Here is a 20,138-nt window from a genome sequence, read left to right on the forward strand (position 1 = left end):
TGGCATGCAATAAGTATCTGACGTCATGCTTTGAAGCTCTTTCTCAAGGGCAGACAAGTCACCAGACTGATACAGTCCAGCACGACAGAGGCAAAGATACAGGGGACAGAAAGAATTCTAAGGTGGAGTGGTTCTGACAGGGACCTCGCCTGCTGTTGGGGCAGATTCTACTAAATCAGGGTCTCGTTGGTTTCTAAGGCTGGTGGTGTTTCATATCCATCCCTCTCCTACAAGAATAAGTCAAACCCACCCAGGCCTTTGGATATCCCCGGCGTGTGCAAGAGGGACTGCCCCCATGTAGTTTTGAAGGTAACCTTTATCCATTCTAGCTCTGAAGATCGGCCAGGGATTAAATCTTTGCCTGGGACAAATGAGACGATGTGTCTTATAGAGAGAGAAACAAAGGCAAATTTTCACCCCTCTCCGGACACAGATATCCATTAGTCTGTGAAGCATGTGAGCCTCGGTGATACTCTCTTTCTTGTTCATCTAAGGGTAAAAAATGATCAGCAAGAAATCAATTAGCATCTTCTACAAGCAGGTCCTAAGCCCCTGGTACCCATTCTTTTATCCCCCTCCTCTGCATACAAGCAGCATCTGGTCTGGGGATCTTGTCCTAATTGGGTCCAACCTGTTATCATTTGCTCAGCGAAGCCCCACAAGAGTCCCTCCTTTGTCTCCAGCACAGAGGAAGGCCATGGGGGAGGGCTGGCCAAAGGAATCAGGGGTCAGATGCAGAAACGGCACCCGTACATCCGAGAAACTGATTTGTGTGAGACAAAAAATAGTTTTCACTTAAGTTTCCTATGGTAAATGATTTATGTGGGCTGGCCTAATCACTAGAGTGGCACAAGCTAGGGGCTGTAATGAATTCCATTTGGTTACATTAAAAAAACAAGGGGAATGGTGGCTTTAAAAGGCTAAGGACTTGCCCAAGGTAACAAACAGAAGGGAAGCCAAAATTTAGGCCCTGGCTCTACTGCTTTGGTCTCGGCACTCATAAGGACTGGGCTGCACAGACAGAACCTGTGTCCACAGATTCAACGCAGTGAGGACTGAAAAGAATTTTTCTCTACAGTTGCTTAGGATGGAACCTAGGGTCTTCTCTCTCTCTCTCTCTCTCTCTCTCTCTCTCTCTGTGTGAGCGAGAGATGTATGGGTGTGAATGTGTATCTGTGTGTGCCTGTGTGTGTGTGCCTGTGTGTGGGTGTGTGTGTGTGTGTCTGTGTGTGTGTGCGTGATGTATGGGTGTGAGTGTGTCTGTGTGTGTGTGTGTGCACGTGTATAGACCTGTGTATCTGTGTGTGTGTATCTGTGTGTGTGTGTGATATGGGTGTGCATGTGTGTGTATGTGTGTGATGTATGGGTGTGAATGTGTGTGTGTGTGTGTGTGCACGTGTATAGACCTGTGTATCTGTGTGTGTGTACGTGTGTATCCCACTTCACTGTGAGGAGTGCACATACCGTGGTATACAAGTGGAGATCTAAGGACAGTTTGTGGGAGCTGGCTTTCTCCTTGCAGGTCTGAGGGGTCAAAGTCAGGCAGCCAGGCTTCGTGGCAAGTGCCTGTACTTGCTGAGGCATCGTTCAAAGTCTGGCTTATTTAAAAAGTAAGAAACGATTCTAGTTAGCACGTAAGATGTGAGGGCTTGGTGTGGCATTTTCATGCCTGATTTGGTGTTTTTGATTCTCACATTCCTTTTCTCCCCATCTCCTCCGTGTATCCCTCCCTTTCCAATGGGTTTTATTTCTGCCTCCCTTCCTAAACACCTCGCCCCAGGTCACAGCCCCCTCTCTGGTTTCATATCTTGTCCCCATGTTTTCAGTGATACGATGAACATATCCGGTTGCTTAGCGTTTACAGTGAATCAGGCATTGTAAGCAGCCTAGGGATAACGTCAAGGTGGAGCATGCCTATTATCCTGGCGCTTGGGAGGCTAATGCAGAAAGATTATAAGTTAGCGGCCAGTCTAGGCTGTATAGTGAGTCTCAGGCCAGCTTTGTCTACAGAATGAACACTTGCTTCAGAACAAGCAAGCAGACAAGCATTCCACATGTATGTAGACCATACATCATTCTCTGAACTAGACCCGAACATCCTCAGACGTGTGTGTGCAAGGCTGGATTTCTCATGCACACCAAGCATTGACTGACTACATCTCACCTCTGCCTCTCCTCGGCTGTGCTTAGAGAGTTAAGTTGACTGCCGCTCTGGAGCAAAGGTTCAATCCAGCTGCTGCTGATGTGGGAAAACTCCTGACAAAAAACCTCCAAGTCTTCTTCTCTGTGGTCTGCCTGCTATCTGCAGGGAGCTGAGATGTGCCTTAGAGAGGAAGGGTCCTGATGATGCAGAGTGGGGCTTAGCTGCAGTGGAGAGGGGCCTAGTGACAAGAAGCTGTCTCTGGGCAGCTCTGCCTCAAAAGACTTAAATGGATAGATAACAGATGCCAAAGGCAGATGAATATCGGCCATTAGAGGGAAAGACCTGAGCCCAAGTCCAGAGTCTTAAGTAAAGCATACCAGACTTCTCACCCCAAAGCAATTGTGGGAATTCAGGGACTCTTTCCCTGAATGAGGGCTGAGAGGACATTTCCTCTCATATTGCAGCAACCATTAATCTGAGCCTGACTATTAGAGCGCTGCACTTTTCCGAATGAGCAACTTGCAACCGCTTAGGTTCAAGGCCAAGTGCCACATTGAGACTCTTCCATTTCTGACAAGAGAGGAAGAGTGCAAGGGAGCTGTGCAGCCTGACGTAGCCCGCGCTACACCTTGACAACTAATAAGAGCTGCGCGATGACTTTAAATAAGTGTCATTTCTAACCCAACATTAACAATACCACAAGGCATAAAGTGACAATAGTACTAAGAAGTATCAGAGAGAGAGAGAGAGAGAGAGAGAGAGAGAGAGCGTTCTGAGAGTCAGCTTTATAATGCTTTGAGGTCTAAGGACACGAAATGATCACTCGATGTTTAAAAATGAATACAGAAGAGGTATGCCTAGATTTAATAGAATTCTATGAGTCCTAGAGGCAAGAACTTTCAGAAATAATAAAAATTAGCCTTTAGACATTCTTGCAGCATTTGTTTACAGGTAAGAACTTCTTTGGCTAGAGAGAGACTGCTTAGAGCAGAGAAACTTAGGGATGGAAGTTTGCATCTTAAATAATCCAATCACATAACATATGGTATATATATCATATCATATATACATATGATATATACACACATATATACACACACACAGTTTTGTTTTCGCTGTTTAGTTTGTCTTTGTTTTTTTTTTTTTTTTTTTTTTTTGGTTTCTTTTTTTTCGGAGCTGGGGACCAACCCAGGGCCTTGCGCTTCCCTAGGCAAGCACTCTACCACTGAGCTAAATCCCCAACCCCAGTCTTTGTTTCTTGAGGCAGGGTTTTTCTGTGTGTCCCTGGCTATCCTGAAACTCTTTCTATAGACCAGGCTAACCACAAACTCAAGGGATCTGCCTGCCTCTGCCTCCTGAGTGCTGGACTAAAGGTGTGCACCACCACTGCCTGGCTTAGCATTTGATATTTTATGAAGGGCTCTCTGGTTCCTCCACATACTTTTGAAACAAGGTCTTCGGCTTCTTTGAGGCAGGCGTCACAATCCCCAGATTGTAAATGGAAACAAGGCTCACAGGAGTCAGATGGCTTGCCCACAGTTACGAAGCTCAGTGCAAGTTCAGAACTTAAACCCGTGTCCTCATCACGCCCTGTCAAACAGCTGTGCCCTTGCTGTGGTACCTGCACTGTGATACCTGGCACGTAGCAGTGGCATCTGCAAGCTGTCATTCATAGCGTCACACTAAATGCTGTGGGGGAGGGGACAGGGGTGAGGGTTCCCTAGGAACTGGCTGTGCAAGCCTGAGGGTCTGAGTTCAGATTCCTCGGAACCTGTGTAAAACAAGATATAGTGTTGCCCGCCTGTAGTCTCAACACTCATACGGTGTGATGGAGAGTGGAGGGGGCAGGATGGGAGGCGGAGACAAGAGAATCCCCAGAAGCTTGTGGGCCAGTTGGCCTGGTGTACTCAGTGTTAGACAGCAAGGATCCAGTCTCAGACAAAGTGGAAGGAGAATGACAGCTGAGGTTGTCCTTTGACACATGTGCTATAACATACACACACCACACTCACGCACATATACACACACATACACATGCACTCACACATATACACACATTCATGTACACACATACTTACACACATACACACTCACATATACATGCCCACACATATACACACACAATCATACACACACTCACACACACACCCATATGCACACACTCACATACACACTCTCTAGCACAACATATACACACACTCATACACACATACCACACAGTCATACACACATACCATACACTCACACACACTCACAAACATACATACACTTATATACATACTCACATGTGCACACACACACACACACACACACACACACACACTGTGTGTTCTCTATGGGAAGTACAGAGAACACCTTGACATTCCTTATACTTGAAGTGGAGTGACAAGACACTCACAGGCTAGTGAGTCCACGATGGAAGGAATATGGCCACTGATTCAGTTGGAAAGGAGGAAGTGAGGTTTTGTGGACAAAAGATATGGAATACATTGACCAAATAGAGAAAGCAAAGATAAGATGCATCTGCCTTGCTCCGTCCAATCTCTGCACATTTGTCTCCTGAACTCTCAGTCTTGAGTACTACAAAAAGTTCCCTCTTTTACTCACGTGTGTGTGTGTGTGTGTGTGTGTGTGTGTGTGTGTGTGTGTGTGTTTGATGTGATGCTGAGGATTGGGGAATTGATACCCAGTTTCTCCCCAGCATTCTTGCCATTTTAATTTGTTAACTTTCCTAATTGCCTAAATACTCCTGATCAGCAAGCTGAGTAGGAATGTTGGGGCTGATGTATGCCATTCCTCCTCTTTCCCCAGAGTTGCCATCCCCATTTCAATTCAAGAGGGCCCAGCAGCCTGCATCAGACTGTAACAGCTCCATTTCCCTCCTAGATTAATAATTATGACATTAGAAGGGTGATCTGTTGCAATTCAGACTTTCTATTTGCAGACTGGTGGCTGCATATCAATGGCATGATTAGGTAAATGAAATCAGATTGGCACTGTTAGGAAATATTTACATGGCCAGAATGCATATGCTTCAATCTCATTGTTCCCATTGTTAAGCCATTTTATAATCTCATAACATTTAGACTCACACTTTGCATTTCTAATTAACTTGAGGAGTGACTTCGCTGGGAATTAATTGCAACTTGTGCATTCTTATACACACAAACTCGCCTAGGAACAAACTCCGGCTGGCAGTCATGTAACTCACCCCCAACATGGACTCTGAGCTGACTTCTGTTCTACACCAGCCTCACTGTCAGTTGGGAAAAGTGCCTGGGGACATTAGTTTTCATTAAAGTCGGGCAGCAAATCGCATGCAGGAACAGTCTGAGTGCAAGGGTCCCCTTGGAGGAGCTCGCCGCCTCCTCACAGCCGCTCATAAACAAGCTGTCTGATGTGGGGCAGTGGATTTCAGCCTTGGGGATTTAATGCATCAATAACACCACTAAATAATAACAACAGCGTCAACATCTGGAAGGCTGGGATTGCTGTCCTTTGAGCCATTGGTCTGCCTTCCTCCTTCCTTCCTTCTTCCTTCCTCCTTCCTTCCTCCTTCCTTCCTTCCTTTCTTTTTTTCTTCCTTCTTCCTTCTTTCCTTCCTTCTTCCTTCCTATCTCCTTTCTTCCTCCTTCCTTTCCTCCTTCCTTCCTTCTTCCTTCGTTCCTTCCTTCTTCCTTCCTTCCTTCTTCCTTCCTTCTTTCCTTCCTTCCTTTCTTCCTTCTTTCTTTCTTCCTTCCTTAATTAATTAATTATTTTTAATCTAGGATCAAACTGGCTGAAAGAGACCTTGATCTCCCACCCGATCCTCCTGCTTCTACCTCTCAAGTGTTGGCATTATTGCTGGGCAACACCACACCCAGGTATTTATTTGTTTCCAATACGCGGTTGAACTATTCACCCCAAGCTGACTTAGAACATGCTGTATGGCTCAGACTGATTCGAATTGGCCAAACTCCTGCTCAACCTCATGAGTACTGGGATTAAATTCATGTAGTTCCATACCTGGTTTGTGTTGTCTCTAATTTAAAACTGTCTCTATATGAAGAGCATGCTATACATTTCACACCTCAGGGTTGGACAGTTAACATTTGAATATCTCTAATCAAAAGTGCATTACCCTTGAAGTGGCTTAAGTCTGTACGTTCCTGATCTTTATTTTCTTTTATCACAGAGCTTTTTATTAATAGTCACAATTGATGTAAGATTTTTTTTCCCCTGGCTAATAGAATGGTGTTCGTGGTACACTGGTTTAATAGACCTATTGACAAGGAGCTTTCTCTCTTGAATGGACAGAAAGCATACTTTGAGCATGTCCAGCACCCTAAACCTTCCATACCAGTGCATGTAGTCTAAAGTTTTTTTCTGGTCCTGCTTCAAGAGCTTATAGAGATGTGGGCATGTGATTCAGAGTGGGACATTTTCTGAACCCAGGGGGTGTGAACCTGACTTGCAAAGTGCTTGTTGGAGTGAGTAGTTCTCAACTACTGCAAAGAACTGTGCACACCCTCATTGCCCTTTCAGAGATTCTGTCCACATGTGTGAGGACGCTAGTGCATCTAGTGGATAGAAGCCTTAGCTGTTGCCCAAACTTCTTCTTATAACTCCACAACAGAGAATGGCCCAGGAGCTGGAGAGATGGCCCAGTGGTTAAGAGCACTGGCTGCTCTTCCAGAGGACCAGAGTTTGATTAACAGCAACCACATAGCAGCTCATAGCCATCTTTAACTCCGGTTTCCACAGTAATGTCTCACTGGTAAGTTTAAAAGGTAGTCGAAAGGTTTTACTGCACAGACTGATTCAAAAAGTAGTCTTAGGGTTTTACTGCTGTGAACAGACACCATGACCAAGGCAACTCTTTTTTTTTTTTTTTAAAGATTTATTTATTTATTATATATAAGTACACTGTAGCTGTCTTCAGACACACCAGAAGAGGGCATCCAATCTCATTACAGATGTGGTTACTGGGATTTGAACTCAGGATCTCTGGAAGAGCAGTCAGTGCTCTTAACCGCTGAGCCATCTCTCCAGCCCGACCAAGGCAACTCTTATAAGGACAACATTTAATTGGGGCTGGCTTACAGGTTCAGAGGTTCAGTCCATTATCGTCAAGGAGGAGCATAGCAGTGTTCAAGCAGGCATGGTATAGGAGGAGCTGAGAGTTCTTCCTCGCCGGAGACTGCTAGGAGAAGACTGGCTTTCAGGCAGTTAAGATGAAGTGCTTAAAGCCCACACCCACAGTGACACACTCCCTTCAACAAGGCCACACCTACTCCAACAAGACTCTACCTCCAAATAGAGCCCCACCCTGGGCCAATCATATTCAAACCACCACGGGAGTGGGGGGGGGTAAGGAATAGGTCACCTAGAAAGGCAGGGACCCCTGTAGAACCAAATCCCAGCTTCTCTACTTTCTCATGTATGGATGTATTCACTGGTCAAACTAGAGTCATTGCTGTTCAGAATAGAAAAGGCCAGAAATGGGGTTGGGGATTTAGCTCAGCGGTAGAGCGCTTGCCTAGCGAGCGCAAGGCCCTGGGTTCGGTCCCTAGCTCCGAAAAAAAAAAAAAAAAAAAAAAAGAAAAGGCCAGAAACAAGTCTCTGCAGGAACAACCTTGTTAACACCTTTCCCCTGGCTGTTGAGGTCTTCAAAGTCCTCTTTCCCCAACTCTTCAGCACAGAGCACAGACTTCTGCAAGCTTAGTGTAACAGGCTTACATGGCTAACATCCCGTAAGATGCCCATTGGCAGATGAAGTAATAACAAAAATGTGGTGCATAGACACAATGGAATTTTATTCAATCATAAAGTTGAACGGAATGATGAAAATTGATTGAAATGAAATCAAGGACAATGGATGGAGCTAGAAAATCTTGTATTAAGTAAAGTAACAGCCTGAGAAAGACAAACATTGTGTGTTCTCTCTCATACGCCAATCTTAGCTCCTTGTTGTTAAATATGTGTATTTTTGTGGGAGTGAATAAGTGCAAAGGTCAGGAAAGTGGAAAGGGGTGCAGGAGGCTGCAAAGGGGGACTTCAAGGGCAGTGATGGGGAAGGTAATAGTGGGGAAGGACAGAGAGATGAGGGCGGAGCCAAGCAGGGAGCATGGCTGCTGGGAACCATCTAAAAAAGGTGTGAAAATTCCATATGGAAGGCTGTTACTTATAAGCCAATTAAAAATAGATAGATTTAGATAGATATACAGATAGACAGATAAATACACAGATAGATACATAGATAGTTATATAGACAGACAGATATATATATATATATATATACACACACACATACTCAAAGATACATAGATACATAGATAAGTATGTAAATAGATGATAGATAGATAGATAGATAGATAGATAGATAGATAGATAGATAGATAGAAGATAGACAGACAGACAGATAGATGAAGTTCAAGACTGGAAAAGTCCTCTGTCAGGTCCCTAAGGCCATCCCAGACAAAAAGGCTAGCATCCTCCTCATCCTAGCTCTAAGGGGTAGGGAATAAATGTCCCGCTCTACTCTTTGTGAATGGAGTCAGTTTGTTTTGCCTTAGCGTAGTGGTTAACAACCTATGGAGGACTGAAAGACCCTTTCACAGGGGTCACCCAAGACCATTAGAAAACTCAGATGTTTACTTTAGGGAACAGTAGCAAAATTGCAGTTATGAAGTAACAATGAAAATAGTTTTATGGTTGAAGGTCACCACATGATGAGGAACTGTATTAAAGGGTGGCACCATTAGGAAGGTTGAGAAGCATTCCCTTAGGGAAAGGAAATTCTGACTGGCTAAGATCTTTAAGAGGCATCAGGCTTCCCCTTTGGTCTCTGAGCAGGGCTATGATAGCATTCATTACACAGGGCTCCTCTTCCTTCTCCCAGGGCTGTGCAAACATTCTCCACCTGAACACTTGGCACGCATGTGCTTATCCATCCTGCCTCCCACGGCCAAGTATGGCATATGCATATGTGTGCCTCAATGACCCATGTAGTTCTCACTGACAGTGGAGTGCACTCCCAGTCACTAATGCTACAGAGAAGGGTCCATAGAATCAGAATAAAGCAATGGACAGTGCCAAGGTCTTTCTCTTTGGCATTTAGAACGGCCAAGTAATTTGTTTTGCTTTCAGATGGGGTCTGCTTCCGTAGCTCAGGTAGACATCAAACTGTCCATTCTCCTGCCTCTACCTCCTTAATTCTAGAACTTTGCTTGCTCTGTGAAGTATTCTTTTATTCTTTATTCTTCTTATTAATTACTGTGTATGCTGACGGCATATGCACGCTCGTATCTGTGTGGGGTGTGCAAACATGCTATGCCACATAGACGGAGGACAGATGGAGTCAGTTATTTTCTTCTACCCTTCTATGTGTCCTGAGGATCAAGCCAGTAGCATCAAGCTTGCTCTGCAAATGCTTTTAACTTATGAGCCATCTCGTTGGCTCTCCTTTTGTTCTTTAGGTTAGGGTTAACGATGAGCTGGTGTTCCCGAATCCCTCAGTGCATGAAAATGGAGTGGGAATTCTGGGAAACATGGCTGGGAGGGGACCGGCTTCCTTGGAATGCATGCTCGACACAGGTCGTGTATCTTCAACACGCGTAGTTGGGAGCTGGTCTTTTGCATAGACATTGTCATGCTTTTCGGTTTGTGTGGTCTAGATGTCTGGTGGAGTTCCCGCCGTCTACAAATGCTGGAGTCATGAATCACTATGAAAGCACAGTTGTGTTTCTACACACCATTGTTCAGACCACACTTATATTACACTCAGTTCAAGGGAAGAACAGTTTAAGACTTCATAGATCCACAAGAGACTGAAAAACACGAGGAATAGTGCAAGATTTGAGCATGTGCATTTTGAGGAAAATAATACTTGGAGAAGGTATTCGACATGCTTTTGTTTCCTGCTTTTGTTTCCTGTTTTTGCTTTCATTTCTCAGACAAGGTCTTGCCATGTAGCCCAGGCTACCTTCAAACTCACCATCTTCCTCTCAACTTCCCAGCGCTGGAATGATAGGCATGTGGTTCCATGCCTGACCTCAAATGGTCGGCGTTGGTTTTAATACTGGCAAAGTTTCTCTGTGGTAGGTGTGGCGTTCTAGAAAACAACAGGTCAGAATACAGATCACTAATTGAGGTTCTGTGAAAGTAGGTCTTTCAGGTGGGCGGAGCTTAGACTAGATATCCTTCAAGGCTCTACTCAATAATTTGTGTGAGATTTAATTCTTCCCTTCTTCCTCCCTTTCCTCTCTGAACTTTTTTTAAGTGGAAAGAATGTGGAAAAAGACCATCTTCTGTGGGCACACTATTTGAAGGATTGAGAGCACATAAAGATGTGTCTCCATAGTAGGGATGTGATTTCCATTCAATAATTTTCCCGTGTCAGATGCTATACTATTTTAAAGCTCTCAACCGCCCTTTGGGAAGGAGAAGCCATTTATTTACGACTCCATTTCACAGAGGAAACTGAGGCTCTGTGGAGATAACATACCCTAAAACACATAGCTAGGGAGAGCTGAGGTGTGTATCCTTACTTGTTGAATGACTAGCCTCATACATTAGGACATGCCACTTGTGTTTAAATCCAGACACTCATTCTGAGAGTGCACGGGCACCGCAGAAGCTGACATCAGAGGCAGAGCAGATACCTGCTGCTGCTGCATTAGAAGCTGGTCATCTGGGCGGAGGATGCCCATTGGAAATCCAGTCTTGCTGTACAAGCGTGAGAGCCCGAACTCGGACCCCCAGAACTTGCATAAAGGCCAGACGCACAGCACAGGTGTCTGCCATTCCAGTGCTTCTTATAGAGAGAGACAGGAGGCAGAAACAGGAGACCCTTAGAACCCAAGGCCTGATGTGTGGAGCAAAGACAACAACATATGTCAGCAAAGTGGAAATCAAGGAGCAATATCCGACGTTGTCCTCTGACCTCCACATACTTGTCCCATTAACACACACGGACACACAGGGACACAGAGACACACAGAGACACACAGAGACACAGGGACACACAGAGACACACAGAGACATACAGAGACACAGGGACACACAGAGACATACAGAGACACACAGAGACATACACACACAGATATACATAGAGACACACACAGATACATACACACACACAGACACACAGGGACACACACAGATACATACACACACAGATACACATAGAGACACACACACACAGACACACACAGACACACATACACAGACACACACAGACACATATACTGATACATACACACAGACACAAACACACAGACACACATACAGACACATACATACAGACACACACATACACACACATACACAGACACACACATACAGACACACACAGACACACACACACACATACACATACACACATAGACACACACACACACATACATACACACACACACACACACATACAGACATACACAGACACACACATACACACACACAGACACACACATACACACAAACATACATACATACACACACACATACAGACATACACAGACACACACATACACACACACAGACACACACATACACACAAACATACATACACACACACACACATACAGACATACACAGACACACACACATACAGACATACAGACATACACAGACACAGACACACACAGACACAGACACACACAGACACACAGACACACATACACACACACACACACACACACACACACACACACACACAGAGGCTCCTCTGCAGATGATCAGGCTGGAGAAGGGAAGCTTAGCTGCTCATCTGAGCTACTCCCCCAACCCCCACCTTAGGGTTCCTCTTGTCTCAACTACAAGGGGCTCAGAGCATGTGGCCCAAGACCCATCAAGCAATATAAACAACCTTCGATTGTTTAGTTGCCCCAGCACACAAAGCTTTCTATGGCTTACCTGATAAGTGTGTCGCTTTGTGTCTGCACATGGACATACGCTTGTGGCTTTTTTTTTTTTTTTTTTTTTTTGGTTTTGTTTTCCTAATGGGGGTTATTGACAGTGGAATAGCTGGACTCCTTCCAGCAGGTAGAAGCTTCCAGATGAATGGAGGTGGCTAAATGAGAGGCCACGCTTTTCTTAATTTGTCTCAAACAATCACTTAATGGGCACGGGAGATTTCCGAGAAATGGGTCAATAGCTTCCGTCCATTTTCCCAAGTCCTCACTGAACTAAATAAAGTCCACTGGCTTTTAAGATTTAGACAGAAAATAAATGAATGAATAAATGAATAAATAAATAAATAAATAAATAAATAAATAAATGGGAGGGGGTGTCTTTATCCTCACACACCAAATCTGGGCGGCAGTAAAGTGCAGGCCCTGACAGGAATTTCAATTATTTAATCAGAAAGAAAATGAAAGAGGTCTTAAGTGTTGCGATTCGGAGACAGCCTTTTCATAGACCAATCTAGCAAGCGCGCACATTGAATATGAAGCAAAATGGAAGGAAATTAAGGCAGCTCCGGCTTAACTCATGCGACTGCAAACAGTAAATTAGTTTCTCGATGTTTTCATTTAAGTGTTTAAGTGGAAGGTTTTATTCCTAATGTAGTGTAGTGACACAGAAGAGAACCCTCGGCTGACTGCAGCTTCCCCATCCTGGCAACAAGGATGCATTTGCCCTGGGGAGGGAGAGGGAGGAAGAGGGGCGAAGATGGAGAGGGCTGGGGACGCAAAGCCCGCAGTCGCGTTAAGGCGCTTTTGTTTCGAATTGCTACCGAAGTAGCTTTCACAGCAAACTCATTAATCCAGCAGATGAGCAACGTCTGTTGAAAATGTACTAAGCGAAACGCATTTAATTTGGAAGGGAAATCAGGGGCCGCATTAGTCAGAGCATATAAATGGCCACATCAGCCATTCGGCTGTTTGGTCTTTTTTTTTTTTGTGTGCTTAAAGGTTAGGGGGAGCCGGTCATCGCTAAGCTTGAGATCAAACCAGGCTCTCTGCTCTCAAAGGCTTCTGGGTGGCTTAGCCCTGCCAGGAAGCAAGAGACCGCTGCTTCTCTGGGGTCCTAGTAGAGGTCACCGCAACCTCTGGGGAAAGTACTAATTGGGTTGGACTCAGTTGACCTCCGGCTGGTGCAACAAGTAACCAGGGTCATTTCTTTGTAAATGAGCATCCCTTTGTGTTTGTAATTAGCTTTGATTATTCGTCTAGGAGCTTACAGACCCTCGCACACCGAGATCAGGCTCTGTCTCTCACTACACCAATGAGTAGACTTCCAAGGACAAATTAGGCGATGTGGCCCAGAGTCTCTGAGGGTTGGATTCGCCAGAGACCCTCACTGTGGGGGTTGGGGAGTCGGGAGGCGTGTGCTTTTAAATTGATAACTGCCTTGACTCTTCTTCAGTGACACCCCACTCCCCCTTCACCCCACTTCCTTCCCTGGTTTGGCTAATGCATCCACTGCCACCTCCTCCAAGAAGTACTCCTTGCCTACGCCCTGTCAAGAAATCTTTGTTGTTGTTTAAAAAACAAACAAACAAACAAACAAACAAACAAACAAAACAAAGCAATCTCGAGACTCCTAGAAAGGTTTTGGTCTGCGGTGTTTCCTGAGTCCTACTTGCTCATTATATACTAATGTCTACTATCGTTTAACTTTTGTGATTGGATGTTATTATTCACATTAAGGTGTAGTAGTTATTAATCCTCTGTCCTGAGGTTTATTTAAATTTCGAAACAGTGAAGTTCACTATATTTAAGAATCTCTGCCTGCCTGCCTGCCTGCCTGCCTGCCTGTCTCCTTACTCTCCTCCCCTCCCTCCCCTCCTTTCCCCCCACACTGTTGTGGACCCCACCCAGGGTCTCATTTTAGCTAGACACAATGCGTGCTACATCTAATACTGTGCTAGACTCCAGAGCCCCGCCCCTTCATACTGTTCTTCGTTTATTGTAGTTTTGGATGACCTGGAACGGTAAGCTGGCCTTGGGCTCACAGAGATCTTCCTGCTTCTGACTCCTGAGGGCAGGGATTTGTAGAATACATATCCTTGTCCAAATTTTATCCTGTGCCTAATGCAGCCTTGAACGCATGCTCAGTGTGGTGGTGCATGCCTTTAGTCCCAGCACTCAGGACACAGAGGCAAGCAGATCTCTGAGTTCAAGGCCAGCCTGGTCTACAGAATGAGTTCCCGACCAGGGCTACACAGAGAAACCCAGTCTCACCCCTCTTCCACCAAACAAAAAGAGTCTCATGCTTTACCAACTAAGCTAACTGGGTGCTGTCTCTGAAAACAATGTCTTTTCCTGTAGGAGGACTGTGGTGGTTAGAATAGGTATGACCCTCATAGATTCATGGGTTTGAATGCTTGGCTCATAGGGAGTGGCACTATTAGGAGTTGTGGCCTTGTTGGAGTGGGTGTGGTCTTGTTGGAGTGGGTGTGGCCTTGTTGGAATGGGTGTGGCCTCGTTGGAGTGGGTGTGGCCTTTGTTGGAGTGGGTGTGGCCTTGTTGGAGTGGGTGTGGCCTTGTTGGAGTGGATATGGCCTTGTTGGAATGGATGTGGCCCTGTTGGAGTGGGTGTAGCCTTGTTGGAGGAAGTGTGTTATTGTGTAGGCGGGCTTTGAGGCCTTCTGTGCTCAAGCTCTGCCTAGTGCGGAAGATAGATTCATTCTGGCTGCCTTCAGATCAAGCTTGGCTCTTCCAGTCCCATGTCTGCCTGCATGCTGCTATGCTTCTTGCCATGATGATAATGGACTGAATCTCTGAAACTGTAAGCCAGCCCCAATTAAATGTTGTCCTTATAAGAGTTGCCTTGGCCATGGTGTCTCTTCACAGTAATGAAACCTTAGCTAAGACAATGCTATTATCACATCCAACATAAATGACAGCTCCTAAATTGACTACTTTTAAGTGTCAGTTAATATGTCAATCATTTTGAAATGTTCCCATTCTTATATTTTTGGTTGTGCACCTAGCCTTTAATGGCTGAACCATTTCTCCATCCCCCAAATTTCCCATTCTTAAAATCATCTTTTGTCATTTCCTGGTTGGTTGGTTGAAAGCAGGGTCCAATGTGAGGACCATAGTTGTGCTTGACTTATCTCTCTCTCTCTCTTTAATCTTTTGATCTTATTTGTGTGTGTGTGTGTGTGTGTGTGTGTGTGTGTGTGTGTGTGTGCATTTGCATGCACATTTGTGCTTCTGTATGTGGAGGTCATCGGATAATTTACAGGGGTTGGTTCTCCCCACTCCCTAAAATCAAACTTAGGTCTTCAGACTTGGTGGCAAGCACCTTTACCCACTGAGCCATCTTACCACCTGTAGTGATTTCATCGAAAGTGGCCCCCACGGTCTCATAGCGAGCGGCACTTTTAGGTATGGCCTTGTGGGAGGACCTGTGTCACAGGGTATGCTGTGAGGTCTAAGAAGATCAAGCCAGGCCCAGTGCCGTTCTCCTGCTGCCTGCCAATCCAGAGGTAGAACTCTCAGCTGCCTCTCCAGCACCATGTCTACCTGCGTGTTACCATGCTTCCTGCCATGACGATAAAGGACTGAACCTCTGAACTGTAAGCCAGCCCCAGTTAAATATCGTCCTTTATAAGAGTTGCTGTGGTCATGGTGTCTGTTCACAGCAATGAAACTCTAAGACACTACCCTTGACTTTAGTCCCTAATCCTCACTGTTTCTGTTTTCCTCATCCCTGCCTGAAGGATTCCCCCAGTGGGTATTGAACCTCCTGAATCTGTCAGGCTGCTCCCACGAAGTGTGGTCTACCTTGCTCTTCTGTCCTTCATGAGCTCTCTAATAACTTGAACTTAGGTCTAACCCTAGTCCAGTAAGGATCAATTGTGTCAGTCCAATCCTTTTCTGTTTTGTTTATGAGATGGGAGTCTTCTGGTTTCTGAGGATCATGTAATCCAGGCTGGCCTTGAACTCATCACCCCCCTCATCAGTATCCAAAGTGCTAGGATGATAGATGGGTACCACCACAACTGGCTGTGGTCCAAACACTTTATAGGCATACCAGTTAAGACCCTCACAAAGTACACAGGATCAGGTCGTCTCATATTTAGGCACGCCAAGGGAGACCTTTGGCTTGAACTGCTAGCAGGAGTTTAGGCTTCTATTAAGAAATAGTAATCCGGGAGCAAAACAGCAGTGGACTTCAGCTCCCCCATTGTCTTAGTTTGGGTTTCTGTCACTGTGAAGAGACGTCATGATTACCACAACTCATAAAGAAAAGCATTCAGTTGGGGCTGTCTCACAGTTCAGAGGTTTAGTCCATTACCATTGTGGTGGGAAACATGTTGGTGCAGGAGGAGCTGAGGGTTCTGTAAGTAGCTGGAGAGAAGACTAAGACAAACTTCCTCCCACAAGGCCACACCTCCTCATAGTGCCACTCCCTATGAGCCTGTGAGGGTCATTTTTATCCAAACCATCATACCTGTTTTACACCACCAATCATACAATGTTCCAGGGACTTGGGTTAGAATTTTCTGTAGTGCCCAGGGGTGCAAAGTACGTAGTAACACCTAGTAAGTCCTGGTCGTAGGGTGAATGAGTAGGTGGATACCCAGGCCTTAAGTGGATGGATTTTCACAGTTTCCATGACTGGAAATGCTGCAGTTCTGACTGTGACTGTGACTCTGCCAGGGTCCCCTACCTTTGGGAGTCATGGGATGCTAACACTTCATTCAGAGACTGGTTTTCTTTTCTTTTTCTTTTTTTCCTCTTTTAAAGATTTATTTATTTATTTATTTATTTATTTATTTATTTATTTATTTATTTATTTATTTTAGGTTTGTGAATACACCGTCACTGTCCTTAGACACACCAGAAGAGGGCATTGGATCCCATTACAGATGGTTGTGAGCCACCAGGTGGTTGCTGGGAATTGAACTCAGAACCTCTAGAAGAACAGTCAGTGCTTTTAACCACTGAGCCATCTCTCCAGCCCAGAGACTGGTTTTCAAGGCTTAGCTTTCTTACTATTTTACTGGGTGACTTTAGACAGATGAATCATCTTCTCCAGAATCTATTCATATGACAAAGAATACCATAAAGAGAAATCTCTAAGGCTTTAAGGTTTTACTAATCTTGTCATTCTAAGTTTCCTACACACACACACACACACACACACACACACACACACACACACAGTTGGAGCCTTCAGACACTATTTTTAAGATTTATTTTATTTATTTATCTGTGTGTACGCATGTGAGTGCAAGTACCTGAAGAGGCCTGAAGCGGGTCCCATATCCTCTGGAACTAGAATTAAAGAAGCTTTTGAGCTTCCATGTGACTCAAACCCAGATCCGCTGGAAAAACAGTCAGCATTTTTAATTTTTGAGTCATGTCTCCAGCCCCAAAGGTGCAAATCTTAAACCCACTTGAATCTGGACTTTCCTTGAGCATCAGTGATCCTTAATAAGCTTAAAGGTTGTCACAGCCAACCCCCTACCCATATCTTGTTACCTGAGGGCAGGCCAGTCCACAATCACAAAACCCCATTGCTACCTAAGATTAGCATCTCCGCTTCCCCCCGCCCCAGCAAAGTAATAGCTTCCAGGCTGACTGTTTTATTTATGCATTTATTCATTCACTGACTAATTCAGTCACTCACTCTGTATATACTGAGCCCTGACTATGAGTAAACATCATATTTGGTGCTTAGGATGAAATTGGTCTCCCTTCCTTGGAGTTTCCAGACTTGAGAGGGAGACAAAGAGGCAGTTAAAATATACGAAAATAACTGATCTAATTAGATTTACATTTTGAATCAACCTTTGGGCCATTGAAGGAGGGATTGGAAAGACAGACAAAAAAAAGATTCAAAAATAGAGGCAAAGTTATATTTTTATTTATATCTATTCTACTACTGCCATAGTTGGCATCCACACAAAATAATATAGGGTGTTTTGTTTTGTTTTGGTATAAGTGAGTGATTGGTTGGCTTTTGATGGCAATAACTTACATCTGGGAACACCACTAATTAATGGTAAAGGCTTTACCTTTTTTTTTCTAATTATTAGTGTACATACAAATGAAATGCAATTAAACCTTTCAAAATATTGTTTTGTTGGCTGGAGAGATGGCTCAGTGGTTAAGAGCCCTGACTGCTCTTCCAGGGGTCCTGAGTTCAATTCCCAGCAACCACATGGTGGCTCACAACCATCTGAATGGGATCCAATGTCCTCTTCTGGTGTGTCTGAGGACAGCTTTGGTGTTCTCATATAAATAACATAAATAAATAAATCTTTTAAAAAATAATTCATATGGGTACGCATCTGTTCAAATAACCCTCATTGTCTCCAATTCTACCCCTTTCTCCTCATAATTAGATCTGCCTCTGATGATCTTTCCAAGATACAGTCATACTTCAAATACTACCTGAAATATCTCCTGTGGTTACGCTAATATCAGTATCCTGCAAGCACACTAGGTTTCATCCCACCTGTGAGCACCGGTGTAAGTTATTCATTTGAGCTAGAACCAACCCTACTCTGTAATCCCAGATCTTCCCAGCCCAAGTCCAAGCTTCAGACTCATTATGTTTGATAAATAATCTAAAGAAAAGTTTAAAACATAAAGCAAGAACAATAATTTACTTTTTTAAAAAAGATTTGTTTGGTTTTATTTATTTATTTATTTATTTACTTATTTATTTATTATAAGTACACTGTAGCTGTCTTCAGACACACCAGAAGAGGGCATCAGATCCCATTACAGATGGTTGTGAGCCACCATGTGGTTGCTGGGATTTGAACTCAAGACCTCTGGAAGAGCAGTTAGTGCTCTTAACCGATGAATCATCTCTCCAGCTCAATTTACTTCCTCCTCCTCCTCCTCCTCCTCCTCCTCTCTTAAGGCATTTATTTATTAAAACGTTCTCTGCCAGAATTTCACATTAGCTTAGAATTCAGTTCAGTCTTTGCACTTCTGACATTGTGGCCTCGTGTATTATAACCCCCTTCTCCATCAGTCAGTGTGACCAGCATCCACATGAAGGGCCCCATGGTTGGCCTCTTACTACCCTGGTGAACCAACTGGATGTTAATACTGCTCTGCTACAAGGCAAAAGTTCCTAACTCAAACTCATCGGAAAAGGTGAGACTTCTGCAAAGAGCATTTTGAAGAAGAGGTACTTTTTGCTTATGAAAAGAAACCAGTGAACCCTCTAAGATTACTAAAAGGGAGGATGTAACAGTTAACCACATGATTTGGAGTGAAGACTTCGGACGTTGCTCTGCTGGTCCAGGCTGCTTAACACCCTTCTTGTTCCCCTTGTGGGCTCCCTTCATCGGGTATCACAAAGCCTTCGTCTATGGCATAAAGACTATCTACAGTCCTCTGCAGTCCAGGGTCATTTTCCCCCTCACTCTCCTGGCTAATCAGTTTAATGTTCCTTAGCTCTCCGAAGTAGAAGCCTCTCTCCTCCAAGTCTTCAACAGTTAAGCGTCAGCTGCGTCCATTCAGCTGCTTCGTCATCTCCATTGCCCACGCTAGGATTCCTTCGCACCATCCCGGGGCCAGCCTTAGGAGCTGCAGTAGTCCTCTGTGTTGCCATGGGTCTCCGTGGGGCTGCACTACCGGAGCCGAGAGATTCTTCGTTTTACTCAAAGCGGGAGCAACAAGGAGCCACCGCCGTTTCTTGACCTTGTCTGGCAGCGACAGGATCGTGCTCTTTTCCGTTAAAATTTGCATCAAAAAACATCTTATACCATTGAACTAATTCAAAATTGTCCTGAAATTTTCTTTTCACTAATCTATCCACAGGAATTATTTTTTGTCAACGCCCATCCTCTTGACGCCTGCTTGCAGTATTTTGAAGTTCTGGATATACTCATGTTCTAACTTAGCTCAGCATTTCACTTTCTTCAAGGCAATGGAGCCAGGGAAGAGCACATCCATGAACTGACAGAATGCGGCCCCTGAACACAACTGTTCTTTGTCAGGCTCAACAGCAGAGATTCATTGATCCAAGCCAGCATGTCTTGTCGACTTAGGTTATCACTGGTGACTGACGTGGAGCACACGTTCACTGCCATCTT

General features: G+C 44.5%; 1 pseudogene; it reads right to left on the reverse strand.

Annotated features, from left to right (window-relative positions):
* Positions 1 to 19,350: 19,350 nt before the first annotated feature.
* LOC116908155 lies at positions 19,351 to 20,138 on the reverse strand (annotated as a pseudogene).

The sequence above is a fragment of the Rattus rattus genome, chromosome 8 (genome assembly GCF_011064425.1).
Source record: "Rattus rattus isolate New Zealand chromosome 8, Rrattus_CSIRO_v1, whole genome shotgun sequence".
In the NCBI taxonomy this organism is placed as follows: Eukaryota; Metazoa; Chordata; class Mammalia; order Rodentia; family Muridae; genus Rattus; species Rattus rattus.